The 19988-nt window shown below is 39.2% G+C and overlaps 1 protein-coding gene across 1 annotated transcript in view; it reads left to right on the top strand.

The window, feature by feature from the left end:
- Positions 1 to 19988, top strand: part of Znf385d (zinc finger protein 385D) — an 813868-nt gene that overhangs the window by 221438 nt on the left and 572442 nt on the right. The gene's annotated exons all lie outside the window — the stretch shown is intronic.

Genomic DNA, 19988 nt, shown 5'->3' with positions numbered 1-19988 from the left:
TGAAGGTTATGCAGAGTAAAGGTCTAGCCTAGGTATTGAAGGACAGCTCGAAGCAGCTGGCGCTCCATATTTGTTGAATTAATTCGAAGTGTCACCATAATCTCAACTTCTGTAGTATCACTGGCTGTGCTGACCTTGTGGCTTGAAGCATTTCCCCCGAGTCTTGCACCTGCCAGACCTGCAGTGTCCTTGCTCATCAGCCAGCTGTCAGTCAGCAGCACTTAGAATTATATGGAATCTGATTCTAGAAATTAGGTAATACACAAATGTGGTAGGAGATGGGGGAAAGATAAGTCAAAAATGACCAAAGAAAATCCACTAGACATGGAGGGCCTGGACTGATAAAGCTGAACTATCGGGTGGTCAGAGGATCAAACTGCTCTAGCAGGACTTCATTATGAGCATTTCAACTGGGGGAAGATAGGGAGGGGTAAGTGGTAATAAAGAGGGATGGGGTAATGGTGATTAAAAACAAGAGTCCTTATTGTCTTACCTATGTGGCTGTAACCCCTCCCCCCAGCTCATCACCTTTGCAATTAAAAAAATAAATTGAATTAAATGAATTAAAAAAGAATAAAGTAAAATCATATTATTAATACAATAAAAATCATTCTATTAGTATGCTATAGCCATTCCTGTGGCCGCATTAGTGGAGATGGAGAAGCAAGGGGACATGTACATTGGAGTGATAAAGGGAAAAATACACATTTCTCCCAATGTTGCTATTGGATGCCAGTTCTAAAGATGAAAGGGTTGGGGCTTTGAAACCCATCAAGGGATGAGTAATGAGGTGTAACTCAAACTATTGAGCTGGAACTCAAAAATTGTGGCAGAGAATAAGGTCATGCTATCAGTTACAGAAGAGTAGAATTAACATCACAGCATCTGAAAGTCATACATGTTTTGTGAACAACCACCTGAAAGAACTGTTCAAAACAATGAAAGAAAATTAAAGAGAGGAAAATAAATAAGAAGAAAATAAATAAGAGATGTTGCAACAAAAGAACACCAAGTCCAAGTTCCTGAACATAAATATTTTAAAAATATTATTCAACCATTATTATTATATTGAACAGATATGTCTTGGACAGTTTTGTAGTTTCTAAATAGCTGTAAAATAATTGCTTCTTTTACTTATATAATTTGAAGTTCTAGGAGAAAGACATCTCTCATTAAAAGATTGATTTGCTTGCATAATTACACACGTGACATGAAAATTGGAGAGTGCTGTTTCTGAGGTTGGCATTGTTAAGAATCATTAGGGAGAAAAAAATGAGCAATGTATTTGTGTCTTGTCATAGCTCAAAGACAGTTTCTAAGGCTTTCTCAAAGCAGATACCAACTTAGAAACGATGTTATACAAATCTACAGTGACTTCATTTTGTGTTACCAGTGATTGCCCTGCTGAGCTAAAATAAACTGCTGTATTATGTGACCTATTAGGCATTTTATGACTTGCTTCCTGTCAACTTGAACATAAGACATTTATTAAAGATTACCCTGAGAAGATTCTGACTACCACAGATGTTATTTTTACAGAGATGACAGGTTGCCCTTATGTCTCTAGCCATAAAAGGAAACAGTGGATAAATCCAAAGCCAGAGAGGCAAACTCAATGGGCAAAGTGGTACACGAAATACATGAGTAATCTGCTTTTCCCTTTATTTTCCTAATGACTGTGCTTTATCTCTAACAGCTTCTAACTGATGTAAATAGGAAAGCGAGGACATTAAAAGAATATTCCACCGAAGAAAAGATGGTTTCTTTATAGTCACATTAGGGGCCTTTAGTGTGATCTAAGCCTTCACAAGTTATGGCTGAATTGATGTATGTCAGAAAGTGGGAAACTGAGAGCTACGAAAGCCCTTCTGATCATAGGCATCATTGATTTTTGTGAAGCATCCTTTGCCATGGAGAAACTTATTTAGCAACTTGGATTCTGTTTTCATAAAAAAAAAATGCATTTTCAATTTCTTTCTCTGGTGGCATAATCCTCTCCTGGAACAGACACATCTCAGCTCTTCAACAACCAATGAGTGAGCACCCAGAAAAAAAAAAAAAATCAATGTCTCATGGGACATTTCTTGCCTTCTTAGCAGCCCGTCCTGTTGCCTTTCTGCTCTGGTGGTGTCACTGAGCACAAAGACCAAGCAGCCATGATCTTCTGGCGCCCCCTGGTGAACAGAGGGGGAAACCATTTCATACAGCTTTTCCTCCCCTCTTTCCTCCCAAGCAAGGAAGCAATGTTGTGTGTGTGTGTGTGTGTGTGTGTGTGTGTGTGTGTGTGTGTGTGTGTGTGTGTGTGTGTGTGTGTGTGTGTGTGTGTGTGTGTGTGTGTGTGTGTGTGTGTGTGTGTGTGTGTGTGTGTGTGTTTCCCCCTCGTTCCAGACTTCTTATGGCTTCATAATCAGTTTCAGAAAACAATTTGTCTTCTGTCTGTGCATAGTATTTAATGATAAACTAGTTCACTGAGTAGATTGAAAACATATGCAACTGGAAAAAAACAAAAAGCATTTTTATTTCCTGCCCTGTCACTTCAGCTTGCAGCTCTTTCTCTGCTTACTAAAGATGTTTCTGGAGGACATAATCACTCTTTTCTCATGTTCAGTTATTAAAAATGCCTTATTTAGTTTTGCAATCCTCACTTGAAGAGCAAACCGCTCTTGGGAATCCCCAGATACTTTTCAAGGTTTCTCCCATTCCACCTGGCTAGTTTAACTGTGTCATGCTCATTGACTTTTGCCTTGACTTTTTCAGAAGCAACCTGTGGACGGCAGCACGTAGAAAGAAAAGAAGCCTCATGCTCACACTTGGCCTTTTCATTCAAAGCTGCTACTCTACCCCTTGAGCCATACCTCCACGCCTGGCTTTTTGATGGTCAGTTGGAGATAAGATTCTCATGGACTTTTCTGCTTGGGCTGACTTCACACCATGATCCTTAGATCTCAGCTTCTGAGTAGCTGGTGTGAGCCACCAAACCCCAGCCAAAACATCTTTTTATGACTGGGTACAATTTGTGAGCAGTGTTTTCTTCTGATTTGGTAGATATTTGTATGCTGATTTTCTTTTTGCGGTAGTATTTTATGTTCTTTGGCAATTCCATCCATCTGTTCCTCATCAATCCCACCCATCCACAACATAACCTTTGATTTACAGTCCTCTGTTTTGCCTAATCAGAGCAAGAACATTAAGCTTTTTGCTCTAACATATCACTATAAACTTCACAGATGCACCCAGTTAACTCTCCAACAAATCAATCTTCACCAGGCCCAGCCAGGCAACCTTCTTAAGGAAATGGCCCATCAGGTTGTCTCATACCTGGATGCTATTGATCACTCTGTGCTGGAAGGGAAACTCACTAACCCCTGAGACACTGATAGGACAGTGAACGTTACAGCCTGGCATTGCCCTGCTTTGGAGTTCTGTGACTGCCTCTCACCTTTGGTATTTTCTAGAACTATTTTAAGTCAAGCAGAGAGACAGGCACTCTGTGAATAGCCGAGGTCCGTTTGTGTTTGTGAATTTTATTTTGCTGGCACTGGAGATTGACTTCTGGCCCTCAAACTTACACTGCTTACTTACTGATAGCTAGCCCTCTACCACTTGAGCCAGTTTTTTCTCTCCTTCCTTCCTTCCTTCCTTTCTTCCTTCTTTCCTTCCTTCCTTCCTGGTTGATTGCAGATAAGTGTCTTGATTGGTCTGTCCAGGTTGGCTTTGAATTGTGGTTCTCATATTTTATCCTTATGAGTATCTAGTGTTATAGTTGTGAACTATGAGCACATACTGGTATCTGGTATCTGAGTTCAGGAATAGATATGACTGTCTGTCTTTACAGGGTTTGTCTAGCTGTGGAAAAGATGTTCTTCTTGCTTTCCTAGAGTTTCTGATCCTCTGCTAATGATTCTTCAATGAGTACCTTTCAGCCTCAAAAAAGGGCAAGCCAAGAGCCAGTGACTCATGCCTGTAATTCTAGCTATTCAGGATGCTTAGATCTAAGGCTCGTGGTTCAAAAAAAACACAGGTTAGGGAAGTCAGTGAGACTCTTATCTCCAATAAACTACCAAAAAAGCTGGAAGTGGAGCTCAAATGGTAGAGTGCTAGTCTTGAGAAAAAGAACCTCAGGAACATCACCTAGGGCCTAAGTTCAAGCCCCAGAGAAGTAACACTAACACACACACACACACATACACACACACACACACACACACACACACACACACACACACACAGAGAAATAAAGCAGGGGCAAGAGCTAAAACTTATTAAGTCTACAACTTTCTAAGTTAGGTCACCTTCTGCATTTTAGTGTACATGTTCATCTTGCATAATTCAGGTTTATGTGATACTTCCTCGTCAAAGGACTAGGGACAGAAGCAGTTGGCCACTCCTTGGAGAATCTCACGAGTGATTATGATTCCCATGTTTGAAAACTTCAGCCAAGTTTTAGAGACATGGAGAAAGGCCCTACCGTTCAAATTGATTCTGCATTTCTTCTTGGTCTTCTAAGATAGCTCAGAAAAAAATCTCAGCATTTTTCCTTCGCATTTCTACTATAGCAAAAGTGATCAGGGTGCTGAGATTTTAAGCTATGGTTGACACAGTTAGATGTTTTATATTTGGAGAGATGGCAATAATTTTAAGAGGTAAGTATAGCACATACCCATTATATAGATATGATATTGTGTAGGTATAACAATCCAGTCAGCAAGGTTGAGGAAAGTTGAGGTTGACTAAGTTATTTAAAGAATTACAGTTACTAAGAGTGCTCCATTGTGTCCATATACTGCATTTATCCTCCATTCACCAATTTGTGGACACTTAGACTGCTTCTGTATCTGGCTTTTGTGAATAGTACTTCAGTGAATGAGGGCATGCAGGTGTCTTTTCAGATTACTGGTTTCAAGTCCTTTGGATACACGGGGGGAGAAAAGCCTTTGGATCCAACAGGGAAATCTATATGTATGTATATATGTATGTATGTATGTATGTATGTATGTATGTATGTATGTATGTATGTATCTATCTATCTATCTATCTATCTATCTATCTGGGGAGATCACTATATATGCATTATGTACATGCACTAGGTAATTCAAGTTTTGTTTTTATTGTTTGATTTGAGACAATCTCTTGAACTTATTGCATAGCCTAGACAGTCCTCAAACCCATGATCCTCCTGTCCTAGCCTTCTGAGTACTGAAATTCCAGGCTCTTCCTATTAATTGAATAGTTCTGCTTGTCACAGACATATACTAGTTATTACAAATAAGGGAAACCATGGGACCTATGTTTCTTTGGGTCTGGCTTACTTCACTTAATATAATTTTTTCCAAGTCTTTCCATGTCCTTATTTTCCTCCCCAAAATTAGTATGCACCACCAAAAGCTCTGTTCCTTGTCCTTTCCTAATTGACTGTCAGGTTTCTTAGATAATAGCATTCAGGTTAGCGAATAATCTCTCTCCGCCTTTCTGAGGGGAATCGTGTCGGGTCTGGGGAAAGTGCAGAGGCCTTGCCGGAGCTGCTCACCCTGCAGGCGGATGCATGGACTCTTTCTAACCCAACCTTGTGACACCTGCCTTTTCTTCAAAACACAACTAGCAATGAGATGCAAACTGTGACAGTGAAGTATACTGCCTTCCACCAGGTTCCAGCTTGGCTTCCCAGAGACTCTTGAGTTGGAGATTGGACGACAGGAAGTGTGTCAAGGCATGCTCTCAGATGAGTTATCGTGTGTTAAAGCAAAGGAAGAAGCATTGCCTAGAGGAAACACTCTGACCATCCCCACTAGGAGCCATGTTATGTGGGGATGCCTTTTCAGAGTTGTGCTGAGCTGTTCAGGATGGTATCTGTAATAGTCTCACATGAGCCTGTGATGGATGGAAATGGGCTGCCCAGAGAGCACAAGTATGGCTTGGGGTAAAGGAGCTACTTTGCCCTGAGTATAATTTCTCAGGAGAAGACCAGATGATACAGGGGTGGGTATCAGTGTGCAAGAACCCAGGAGTTGGGTCTTCAGTCTCCATGGGAGATGTGAGCACAGCCCTGTCTACAAATACATTAACCGTGTTGTCATGGCCACCTTCAATTTAACTACTCTGAGGGATTTTGTAGCATTTAGTGGATTTCAGTGGTTTTCCCAAATGTTATATGAAGTTTTTCTTACAAGAAAGTCGATTGCAGATTCCAAATAAATAGCTTTTGGACCCAGTTTTGGGATGAATTTGGAAATTAGATTCTTTATAACTCTCAAGCTTTGTACCATTGTATTGAGACAAGAAGAAACAAAATGATATACACTGTTAGCTTCTCATTGATGAAAAAATACACTAAAATCAGCGTATTGTTCACACATAGAAAGTTGTTTCAGCCTCCCAGTAAATGATCATTCAGGTGAAGGCACTGTGATTAATAAACCAAAACTACACACTAAGTGGCTAGTTCAGGGTAAGTTGATGTTAGGGAAATGAACCCTAAGATATGTATTCAAATGGTTTTTTTTCTTTCATGCAATTGTTTCTAACACATTTATAAGATTATTTATTTTTTGCTTTGTATGTCCCTCCCCCACGGTATAACCCATACTTTCACTGTATTTGATGTCGGTATAATTTGTGGAGGGGAAGGGAAAAAACAAATCGTTTAAATAGGGATACAGGTGGACCCATTGCAACATTGAGATGTACAAGTTGTTATGTTGAAAATGAACTTTACAACTTTGGTGCCGGTGGGGGGGGGAGGATTGGGGGGGAGATTGGCAGAGGGGAGGATGGGAAGGGGGGATGGGAAGGGGAAACAAAGGAGGAGGCTACAATGCTTGATAAGAAATGTACTCATTATCTTGCCCATGTAATTGTAACCCCTCTGTACAGTATTTTCACAATAAAAAAAATGTTGTACGTCAGTTTTAGTTTGCCATTGCTGTGTAACAAATTTGCCCAAATAAGTGAGCTAATGCCCAACATCTTTCCTCATTCAATTTCTGTGGATCCTGAGGCAATGAGTGGCTTTTTTGTTGTTTTTTGGCCAAGGTCTGGGACTTGAACTCAGGGCCTAGAGCATTCCCTGAGCTTCCTTTTGCTCAAGGTTAACACTCTACTACTCAAGCCACAGCACCACTTCTGGCTTTTTCAGTGTATGTAGTACTGAGGAATTGAACCCAGGGCTTCATGCATGCTCAGCAAGTTCCCCACCGCTAAGCTACATTCCCAGCTGTGCATAGCTTTGTTGGATGACTAGATCTGGGAGTTTCTCTCTGGGTTGTGGTTAGGACACAGTGCAAGCAACAACTATTGGGAGGCCTCGCTGAGGCTGGGGCATGTACTTCAGTGGAGGGTCACTCCCTGGCTAGCGACTGCAGTTTGGTACCTGGATTTTCCCACATGGCTGCTATATCTTCACCATGTGGCACCTGTTTAGTATCCTGAACAAAACAAGTAGAAGACTACCATGTCTCATAAATTGTACATTACCATTTCTACGCTGGGAAAGCAAGTTTTAAAATCTGGCTTATACTTAGTGTAAGTGATAATATAGTGCATCTTTGGTAGGCTAAGAAGGGGGGAGAATCATTTACTAACTGTGGACATATTTTTAAAACCCTAGAATGTTGAATATTTTAAAGCAAGGTGGGAACAAGTTATATAAGCAGGGCAGTGTTGGAGGGCTAGGTAGAGGAGGGAAGGGTGTGGTTGTGGTAGGATGGTTGGAAGGCCTCTCTGACCAAGGTAGCATTTGGTGTGTGCCTAGGGTTAGCATTCATTGTATGGATGAGATGATAGCCATAGGAAATAATATTAGAAACGTTAATTGGATATGAGATCCCAAGATTCCTGTGGCTCATAGGATTTGGAAAGACTGGGTTTTCCTGTCAGGGTCTTAAAAGCCCAGAGAATCTGAGAAAAAGAGAAGGACATGTTTATAAATATATATATATATATATATGTATATACATATATATATATACATACATACATACATACGTGTGTGTGTGTGTGTGTGTGTGTGTGTGTAAGTTCCAGCTGTAGTTTCTGGAGAATAAAGTCTTAGCAGGGCTAAAGGGAAGCATGGTTCTTACTATGGCTATGACTATAGCCATCTAGAGATGGCAATGTGTTAGAACTAGTGAGAATGTGAAAAGGAGAGGGAAATATTCAGACTTACACATTTCAACAGGAGAGAATTAAAGTAAGTAAACATTTTCGGGCTTAATCACTACTGAGTGTTCAAAAGGACTTTACTTTTCCTTAAGCTCAGTGATGAAATGCTTTGAGATTTCATTTTTTTCCCAAAAAGGTATTTCAGAAGATAAGATTGGTGTAAGTAATGCTTTAGAATTGTTGAGACTTCATTAATACTATCCCCTTTATCTAAGCTGCAGCCACTTGAAACTACTGTCAGAGAGAAAGCCATCAATACCTGCGATTATCAGTTCATGATGCATTTGTGTGACAGTTATTTAGTAAGGTGTCATTATTTAATTTTTATTTGATATGAAATTAACCTTATCACCAGTCCAGTTTCTTTTGATGACATTATTTTTCTACTGTACACTAAGAGCTAAAAGACTCTTTGTTGAGTAATTTGATCAATGAAGTAATTAAAAATGAAGCTCAAAACTCTTGATTCTAAAATTAATAGTCGTTATTTTTTTTTTGTTAATACAGACTTGACTGGATGGCTTTTCCTAATTTGATTTCCTTTTTTTCAAACTGAAGGATGCTTAGCTAGTCACAGTTTATTGAGTGATGCTTATCTTTATTTTTCTAATCATCCAAAATTTGTTTCTTTGTGTCATCATTGTTTGTCTCTTACCCTGTTTAAAATGAGACCTAAACTGAATTCATTGTTCATACATTTTAGGAATATGAGCAGACTTCAAAGGTAATTTCAGCAGAATTTGCTAGTACATTTAGCGCATTAAAGTGCCATTTATATTTCTTGTCATTTTGTTTTCATTTTCATTTCTGAGTTTGGTGAAATAAAATAGATTAAAAAATCAGAACTTTTGATGAAATAATAAGTTTAATTTACTAACTTTTCAGTGAATTCTGATTACACATAGCATCTCAACATCATAGGCAGAGTTCTACAAGAGATGTGATATGTTAATTGGCCCACAACATTTTTTGGGGGGGGTCCAGTTGTGGGGCCTGAACTCTGGGCCTGGGGGCTGTCCCTCAGCTCTTCAGCTCAAGGCTAGCGCTCTACCACTTGAGCCACAGTGCCACTTCCGGCTTTTTTCTTTTTGCTTATGTGGTGCTGAGGAATCAAACCTAGGGCCTCATGCATGCAAGGTAAGCGCTCTACCACTGAGCCACCTTCCCAGCCCCCCGACAACATTTTGAAGGCGCCTGGATCCCTGATTGCTTTCTGCAAGCAGGAGAAGACCCAGAGGGGTAATTCATAGACAAGTGCCAGTTGTTGATTCTTTTAGTCATAGCTCCAATAAATGATAACACTCAGAAAAGATAGACTCTGATTTTTCTTCAATCAATTAATAAACAGATGTTTGATTTTTACATGGGCAATGAGAAACTCATTTAGTAAGTGTTAACACAGTTGGAATTACTCATGTGAATCAAGATTTAGAAAATGGTATTTGGTTAAAAGCAGTAAAAGAGAAGCGAGTTGCTCTCCATCAATGGTCTTTCTTTAAACATTCTAGACAACAAACATGGTGAACACCTGCTAGAGAGTTGTGCATTCTGATTAAATGTCAGCAAATGGCTTTATGGGGAATTCTAGCCAATCTGGAATGTCTTTTCTAAAAAGCATCACACACACACACACACACACACACACACACACACACACACACACACACGCACACACACACGCACACACACACACACACACACACACATATAACAGGCCACCGAGACATTGTCTTTTTAGAGGATGATTCTATTTAGTGGTGAGTATAAGTGATGGAGAGAGTGTGAAGATGTATTGAATACTTAATGAAACTGCCAGAAAAATGGTCACTTTTAGAAGAAGAAAAAAGTTTTATCGGTTCAGCAGAAATGTGCGTCAGTGCTTTGAATTGAAACCCTGCATGAATATCTTTCTTCTCAGTGGCCCTTTATTTATTCCACTTAGCAGGTCCCCTGCTGCCCACTCCACTATCTTGTGCATAGGACCTATTGTGCTGAGCCACGGTCATCAATTCTTTCCTCCCAGTCGAATTGGCCGAGGTTGACAATTATTATACTAACAAGTGCCTGTTCAGTAATGTTCAGCCATTCAGATTTCTCCCTCATTATTTTTCTTCCCTGGAGGCCAGGGATATGAATTGTCCTCAGCTCCTCACCAAGAGCTTAGAGATAGAGCAATTTATTCCCGATCTCAGCCCTGATTTTGTCTTTGATTAATTGCAAAGGAGTTTTGAGTCTCACTACTCAGGAGCAGCTGGGGTTCCCAGGAGTCACGTGTGGGACCAGAGGCTGCTCTACATCCCGGGGCTTCTGAATTTCCTGATGGGAGAGGATGGTTGGGAATCTGAAATAGAAAGGTGAAGTCTGTAGAAGCACAAAACTTCCTGGAAACTATCACCTTACTTGAATGGTAGAAATGATCATAAAACATGTTGGAATGTTCTTGTACCACGGGATGATGGGAGAATGGAAAAGTTTCACATACAGAGCTCTTACCTCAGGATTTTATCCACCCTGCTGGCATCAGATGAAGTTGAAGTTTCAGGAAAGAAGGGAGTGTGCAGGACTTCTACCAGGTTTCCAATGGAAGAAGCTATTCTGGAGGCTATGGACAACTTAGGACTTTCCTTCCTTGTGTCCTTTGTTGTTACAGTACCAGAAGACTTCTATACTGTATGATACTGTATTATATTAATTATGTTATTATATTATTTGTTATATCATATCATGTTATATCCTTTTTTCTCCTCCATTCTTCACCACATATCTAGACCATTTATAACAAGCCACCTCAAAGAACAGTTCACATATATCACCTTTTCTTTTTCTTACCAAGAGAACCAGGTCTTCCTCCTCCTCCTCCTCCTTCTTTGCTTCCTCCTCTGCTTCTCCTCCTATTCATCTTTTAACTTTGGTGTGAATTTGTAGAGCTTAGAATAAACTAAAGGCCAAAGGTTGTGAGCATGACTCAAAATGTTTTTTGGATAGTGTTTCTAGCTAATTTTACCTGTTCTGTGTTCTCCTTTTTTGTATTATATATTCGGTAAAAGCACATTAAATTGTCACTTTGGTAAAAAAAAAAAAAAAAAAAGAACAGCTTAATACGTACGCTTCCATATTGATATTGTTCAAAGTAATGTCCAATATTTCAATGCAATCTAATTAGTAGGACTAGAGGTGTGTGTGTGTGTGTGTGTGTGTGTGTGTGTGTGTGTGTGTGTGTGTGTGCACGCGTGTGCACACACCAGTCCTAGGGCTTGGACTCAGGGTCTGGGGACTGTTCTTGAGTTTTTTTACTCAAGACAGGAACTATACCACAGCTCCACTTTGACTTTTTAGTGATCATTTGGAGATAAGAGTCTCATGGACTTTCCTTCCCCAGGTTGGCTTTGAATTGTGATCCTCAGATCATAATCTCCCTAGTAGCTAGGGAGTTATGAGCCCATGGTGCCTGGTTATAGTTCATTTTGAATAGAGAGAATGAGAAAAATTGTCTAGAATGGTAGGTTGGAGACAGAGAAAATTGGATGTCATTATAAGAAATTTATCAGAGACTAGATAACTAGCCATCTGATCTACCAAAAATGCAGTATGTTGATGTGTGTTGCCATTTGATCTAATTTTATGATGTCACATTTTCTTTTCTTTCCCAGCACCAGGATTTGAAATCACTGCTTCCTACTCTCATTCAGCTTGCTTGTTCAGCTGTTGCTTTGCTACTTGACTCATACCTTCACCCTGGCTTTTTACTGGTTACTTTGTAGGAGTCTTACAGACTTCTATCTATGCTGGCATTGAACAACAATAGATCTCAGCCACTTAAGTAGCTAATATTACAGATGGAAGCCACTAGTGCCTGGCTGATGTTCACATATCTAAGGGTAGAATTCCATCATCTCTAAACAATGGGCCTGTTTATACATATTCTTCCTTCTGTTTAAAATATAGTCAAACCAAAAATTGTTGAATGAAGAAAATGTGTTTTATATTCACCATGGAGTTTTATTCAGCCAAACAGGAAGTGACACATATTATGTCATTTCTAGGAAAATGGATGTTAATGGGGATCATAATTTTAAATGACAAATTTTACATATTTTCTATCATATGGAATCCTATCTTTTTTTAAAGTAGGAAGGGAGACAAAACAGGGAAATAGGGGTATATGAGTATGATTATGTAAATGATTTACAAATAGGAAAATGTAATGAAATCCACTATTTCATATAATTAATAAAATTAATAAAAAAGAGTAAGACATACAAAATTAGTCCATTGGAGCTCTTTCCCCATGAAAATCTGGGACATCTCTCCTTATCCGGAACCCCCCCCCCCATATATTTGAAAGTATTCTATTCTTTGTGGCTAATTCTTGATATTTAAAGATGGGCCTCTTAATTGCTGCACCATCCCATAGAATCAAAATGAATTCAAAATAATAGTGAACAAAGAATCTGCTGATGAATGTTTCCAGAAGCTTCCATTCCTTATTACAGTCATATTGATAGCTTTAGAGGTTTCTCCATTACTTTTTGCTACAACTTTGGAAAATGATCTTCCTTCTGGCTCTTTACAAGTTCTGCAAATGGGCCTTTCATTATTTCACTTTGTGTTAGTACTTCGTAGTAAGAGCTCATAACCCTTATAGACCAATACATGAATGATGAGGCATTATAGAATTGAAAGGCAAAGTTACTCATTATCATTTAGAGTATATCTCCATAGGATCTCTCCTGATGATGCTTATAATTATCTTACAAGATGTGCACACAATCATTATATACATTACCATCATGTACATTTGTAAAAATTAACTGTAGAATTTAGAGCATGTGTGTGTGTGTATGTGTGTGTGTGTGTATGTGTGTGTATGTGTATCTTAATGCTCATTAATCTGTAATGCTTATCATTCACGATCAAGATTTAAAGTTCTCTGGAGGCCTGGCTCACGTAACAGACGTATCTAGCAAGCATGATTGCCGGACTTCAAGCAACAGTACTGCCAAAAAAGAGGAAAAATCAATCTTGATACCTAATATTTTCACTACTCTTTTTCGATGGGTATTTATTTATTTATTTTGGATGGGTCTAAAATAATTAAAAATAGGACTCAATTATAAGTGTCTGAATATTTAATTGATTAAGCCACGAGGAAAATGAAGGTGTTTGAAGCTCTGCAGTAGAATAAAATTTACACTGTTCCAATTCTAACTGTTCTCTGTATATTATGTCACTGAGCTCTCTTTAGCAGTTCTGTGAATAGCAATATTATTACTATCCCACTATTATCTCTGCTTTTTTTTGTTGTTGGTCCTGGGTCTGGGCCTGGGCACTGTGCCTTAGCTCTTCAGCTCAAGGCAGGCACTGTACCACATGAGCCACAGCACCACTTTCAATTTTCTGATGGTTAATTGGAGATAAGAGTCTCACAGCCTTTCCTGGCCACTAAGGTTCAGGATTGTTACAGGAGGAATGTAAAGAGAACCAGCATGCACAATCAGGTGCCCATTCACAACGTTAGATTTTGTTACTAGTACTGGAGAGCAGGGCTTTGTCTAAAACAAGAGAAACTTATACAATTAATTAACTTAGTAAATCAGCAAATGCGTGGAAAGGATAGAAATCTTCCATTTTCTCCCATGCAGCAGAGGTATCCTTCTGCCCTTGATTCTGGGCTGCATGTGGGTACAATGTGCCAGTACTATGAAGGAAAAATTAGGCCTTTAGTCTCCCCTTGACCAAGGGACTATGAGACAAAGAAGAAAGAGGAATGATTATGAGACCTCATCTCAGAGGGCTCTGAGTAGCCTTCTCACCTGGCCTTCAGAGATGATGGCTCTGGGATCACTGACATGGTGAGAGGATTCTGCTGAGCCATGCGCCAGGCTGTGGCCCATGACAGCTTTCAGTCTGGCTTCAGAGTGGCACATTCCAATGTGGTCTGGACCAAGGAAGGATGTGGATGAAGCAGGATCGTGATTGCTCTCATGCCTCTGAGTGTGGACACAGATCAGGAGAGACATGCTTAACTAATTTGTTAAATGGCAATTGTTTTGAATAACTAATGAAATATATATATATATATATTTATATATATGTATATAATAGCTATATACATACATGTTTCCCCTTGAAACAATCCCACCTTTTTCAAGTACCTGGGTATTTTATTTTGCTGAACTTTACTTTTTTTTTTTAAGAATTTTCATTAGGTAGCTGTACAAAGAAGTTGTCATTCAACAGAGCAGTTTGTGAATACAGTGCCAATTGATCAATGTCAGCTCCTTCTACATTCTTCCCTTAACACCAATTCCCTTATTATTTTTCTCAGTTCTATGGCATATACAGTGTATTCTGGCCTGCATTCTACTCATTTCCCCCAGTGTCAATAAATATAGAAGTAAGTACACTGGGTGGCACCCAAGCAGTTATAAATGAATTAACTGAAGTATAATAGAATCTATGGAGAACACAAACAATATAATTCTTTAGAAAGACTAAGTCAAAGCCTAACAAAATGAGTACTAGGAAATAAAGATACTTAGAAGGAGGGGGGAGGTCAAGAGGAGAGGGATAGAAGTATTTTGCTGAATTTGATTTTGCCTTTGTAAGGAATTATACTATTTGAGATCTTCCTTGAATCTACTGTATTTCTGTTAATACATTTGTAGATACCAACATATTTACTTATACATTTATAATTTAAATCTATCTTCCATGTATAAGAAAAAACAAAAATTTATCCTTTTCTGCTTGTCTTACATATGTACTAGTTATTGCAATTAAGGGAAACCATGGGACCTATGTTTCTTTGGGCCTGGTTTACTTCTTTTAATATAATTTTTTCCAAGTCTTTCTATTTCCTAACAAATGGGGCGATGTCATTCTTTTGATGGAGGTATAGAATTCCATTGTGTGTGTGTGTGTGTGTGTGTGTGTGTGTGTGTGTGTGTGTGTGTGTGTGTGTGTATACCACATTTTCTTGATCCATTCATCTACTGAGGGGCATCTGCGTTGGTTCCATATTTTAGCTAAGGTAAATAATGCTATGCTAAACATAGTTGTGCTGGTAGCTTTAGTATGACCTTGTTTGTGATTGTTTGGGTAAATGCCCAAAGGTGGGATTGCTGGGTCATAGGGCAGCTTTGTGTGGAGTCTTTTGAGGAATCTCCATATTGCTTTCCAAAAAAACCCCCCAAAACCCAGAAACCTTCTACATGAATTAGGACACATTGGTGATGGTATACTCTGATTATTATTGTTATAGTTTTCAATTTCGAATTTATTTTTGGTCACAGTTCCTAGCAACTGAAGCGAAAGCTAAAGATAATCTGGTGTAACCAAATACAGGCAAACTGTTCAAATAAGTATACTGTGGAAAATTGACTTTCATGTTTTTAATTTCTCCTTGATCATAGACCTTTTCCCTGCTATAATCACTTTGACTTCCCTTGCTGAGAGGCTTGGGATTGGCTTCAGCGTGTGTTGCTCTTAGAATCCTTTCTGAGGATGTTCTGAGGACGCAGTGACATGGAACCCTGGAAGTTTCTCCTGCTTTCTGCTGTGTTCTCGTGAGGAGAGTGGAGTGTGAGTTCCTTTAAAATAAGTCCCATTCACTGTCCTCCTCTGATTGGCCCAGCTGATAGATAGCATCAGCTGGCACACTGACCCTCACATTGTGAGTTAACACGGTTCACAGCAATGATTGGATCTCTCCTCTGGCTGCCTCCTCTCCATCTGCAGTGTGGTGTGGAGCCCAGGAGAGAGGCGCAGAACTGAATAATGAAGTTTAGATTTCCACTTTACTCTGCTGTCTGTGCAACCTCAGGCAAATTCTTTGTTTCCCAAGACTCACAACACAGCAGCTTAATTAGGACATTAATAGAATTGCTACTTCTTATATACTGTGTCTACAGCATATAAATCATATGGACACTATGTAGAAAGCATTAATTATATTATTAATATTGATTTTCTTCCTGGCCATTGTAGTAAATTACCACTTACCAGTATGGGTGACCCCGTATTTTATTTAACTGATCACTGTGTACGTTAATTTTTTTCAGATTTCTGCTTAAATTCAAGCATTTAAAGCTAAAAGACATTTACTTCTAGTGTTTGAGACTGTACATATCCTGAGTGCCTCAATGAAAATAATCCTGGGTCTGGGGTCTTCCTACAGCTCCATCTCAGATACAGGACATTCTTCCTAACTCTTGCTTATAGTATTTGTCTATAATAAAATAGACCTTCTAACAGTAGAGTTCATTTCACTTGACCTATAGTGTATTAGAATCATGATAAAATAAAGTAATTTCGATTGAGATTCACGGAATCATCAGCTTGCTATAAAATATATTGCTTTGCTCCCAAGTGATGTTTGGAATCCCCTTTTGTTTGTTTTGATCAGATTCTATTTGCCCTCAACCCGAATCAGCTTTGTAATTTATCTAAATGTGCAGAGAAAAGAAACATTGTCACGACGACTCATTTTATTCTCAGAGAAGATGGGTTTTGATGTAAAACTTCAATTTGAAATTGAAAACACTGAGAAACTATCTAGTTTCTCAGTGTGATGCTTTTTAGTGTTCTATACCGCTGGGTTTTCAGATGTGCATATGAAAGGGATTGGAGTGTGACAAGATCATTACCAGTAAACTCACTCAGTCCTGGGCTTTGTGTTGAAAGCACATGAACTCTACTCAGCCTGAGAGCTAGGCCTGTATACAGAGCATACATGCGAGTACCACTTCCTTTTATTTCATCCCAATCTTTTTCTACCTCCAGTCCCACCATTAGGAATTCTGTACCAACGTAGTAGCTGGCCAATTCCTGATTGGATGCTCTCAGGGAAGATAGAACTGAGAAAAGCCCTCAGTGAGCTAGGAAATATTTGTAGAGTAGCCTGAAATACATGTGGTCTTTATATGTAGTTTTCCTTCACCTGTCTTCTGCCAAATCCACATTCCCATCTCCCCACCCCCACCCTGCCAGTTTTTGCTTCTTCTGCATCTTCATAGAGGGATCTGTGGCTGCCTTCAAGGCCAAGGGATATAGAAATGAATGAGGGCCAGTGTGACCTTGGATGGAAAATAAAGCTCCCCTGTCTTTGCAACAAATACTATTTGACATGGTTTGGAAAGAATCAGTGATGTGTTTATACAGAAAAAAAATTCAAGTTGTGACTGTCCTTGAAACAATTTGTTTTCTGATACTTTTTAACAAGCAAACAAATAGAGAAGGGGAGGAGAATGCAGACAAAAATGCAAAGTATATCCTACGAAACTAAGAAAAGTGAGGGAAGGGGGTAGGTTGGGAAGGATAGGTAATAATGTTGAAAGAGGTGACATTGATCAAGACACATTATATTCATAAGCTTCTCTGGAAGGGCAACTCTTTCATACATCTACTTAAGATTATAATAAAAAAAAGAAGAAAATTCCCCAATCTCTATATAATGTAAGGAATGGTGATTTCACTGAAGACAAATATTATTCTGTAGAACTGCAGATTCTAAGTGAAACCAGAGTACACTAGTATGCTGTCCATGCTATTTGGCAATTTAGAAATGTATGATGTGTCATTTCTTCTTTATAGATTCCTTTGGGGGTTGTATCTGGGTTTGGTCAGGAAGAGCCAAAGTGGGATAAGAAGGTAGTGTGTTGGTTCTTGATGATATTAGTTTTCTCTGGAGTTTTGAGGAACTGAGAGAAGAAAGTTCAGGAATGATGTCAAGTTCTAAGATCAGGGTTGACTGTTTTTTCCACATTCAGTATCTTTTTTTTTTTTTTTTTGCAGGAGGAAGGGGGGTCGGTCATAGGGCCTGAACTCTGGGCCTGGACACTGTCCCTCAGCTCTTCAGCTCAAGGCTAGCGCTCTACCACTTGAACCACAGCACCACTTCCAGATTTTTTATTTTTGCTTGCGTAGTGCTGAGGAATTGAACCCAGTTCCTCATGCATGCAAGGCAAGTACTCTATCCATGAGCCACCTTCCCAGCCCTCAGGATCAATTTTGAAGTCAAGAAATCAATGTGAAAATGTGAGCACAAAACAACTTGGCAATAAGAGGTGTGAACTAATGTGACTTCACTAACAACAATAATAACAGTAATCATAGCTCACATTACTAAACGCACAATCCTTCTTCTATACACATGGCTGCCTTTGCATAGTTATAGATGGGAAACCGAGGTCCTGATATGTCATGAGGTTTAGTATTTCACAGAAAAGTTACATTAGTGGATTCCAAACTTATCTTAAGTACTCTTTTCAATATCCCAAGTCATGATGCCAGGGATGTGGACATGTCTGTAATATCCAGAGCTCCCCTAGGGCTCTAGCAGATGGACAATCTTGGGAAGTACTGAGTTAGAGGAAATGTTTGGAATGTATTAAGATTGCCCTCTTCTTTTTTTTTTTTTTTTTTTTTTTGTCAGTCATAGGGCTTGAACTCTGGGCCTGGGCACTGTCCCTCAGTTCTTCAGCTCAAGGCGAGCACTCTACCACTTGAGCCACAGTGCTACTTCCGGGTTTCTGGTGGTTAATTAGCGATGAGTTTCATGGACTTTCCTGCCCAGGCTGGCTTTGAATCTTGATTCTCAGATCTTAACCTCCTGAGTAGCTAGTATTACAGGTGTAAGCCACTGGTGCCTGGCTAAGATTACCCTCATTTCTAAACCAGGTTTCATTCTTTTGAAGACCCACAGTTAGTTGATAATTCCTAAAAGGATCTTCCTGCCAGAGCTTCTTTCTGAGTACTTGTTAGGGACTTGTTGTTGAATTGCACATTTTATCTGGATTATCTCACCCAATCCGAAGATAAAGTCGAATTTACAAACTGGATTTGGGGTGGAGCCCAACAGTAGAGTGCTTCCCTAGCATGAGCAAGGCTCCTGCTTTGTTTTTTTTTCTTTTATTGCAAGCACCACAAAGCAAGCCAACCAATAAACCAAGCAAACAAAATACCAACCAAGTATCTATCTGTCTGTCTGTTTGTCTGTCTGTCTATCTATCTATCTATCTATCTATCTATCTATCTATCTATCTATCTATCTATCTATCTATCTATTTCTGTCTGTGTTATAAACAATGGTAGACAGGAAGATAAATAATTGTCTCAGCAAGACTTACTTCTGCAGAAGGGTGCATCATCTGCCAAAAATCTGGCAAGCTGCTCCTCTCTTTATTCCTAACACAGCAGCTCCTGTCCCTCTGCTCTGATTGGTGGAGCTCAGGTTCACAGTCTGCTCATGACTGGCTAGTTTGAATAGAGAAAAACTCTATTTATGTAAGGTGATCTTGAAAGAAGGTTAATAATACACAAGTACTCTCAAAATATACCTACCCCCTTTGCTAATTCTTGAAGAGTTTGGGGTATATCTTAACTCCATCTTGAAAAGAAACCAGTTTAAAACAAAACATAACATTTCAAAAATTCTTGTTTTCATCCCAAAGCAGTTAGTTCCCCCTTTCCTTAATAAGAGCCAAGCCTCTAGGCCAAAGCAGAAACCTTTAAACTGTACACCTCAATAGAAAAGACAGTTTTTCTCGCTCACTCACTCACTGTCTATCTGCTTGTTGATCTATCAATCTATCTCCCAAATCTGAGAAAATTAAAACAACTTAGTCAAAGTCACATAGGTATAGTTTGTGGAATGATAGGGTAAAAGCCCCAGCTCTATAACAAAGAGAAACCAGTTCCAGGGTATCAGACTCAGCTTCCTGTTTGGAAGACAAAGGATGATGATGGCAAGACAGATATTTTATCCACAGGGTGGGACACCAGAAAGCACAGATATCTAGTGACCTAAAATCTGTCTCCAAACTGCTTAC

Source organism: Dipodomys merriami, unplaced genomic scaffold (assembly GCF_024711535.1).
Source record: "Dipodomys merriami isolate MVZ:Mamm:240054 unplaced genomic scaffold, mDipMer1.0.p SCAF_13, whole genome shotgun sequence".
NCBI lineage: Eukaryota > Metazoa > Chordata > Mammalia > Rodentia > Heteromyidae > Dipodomys > Dipodomys merriami.
This window is presented reverse-complemented; position numbering and strand designations above follow the sequence as displayed.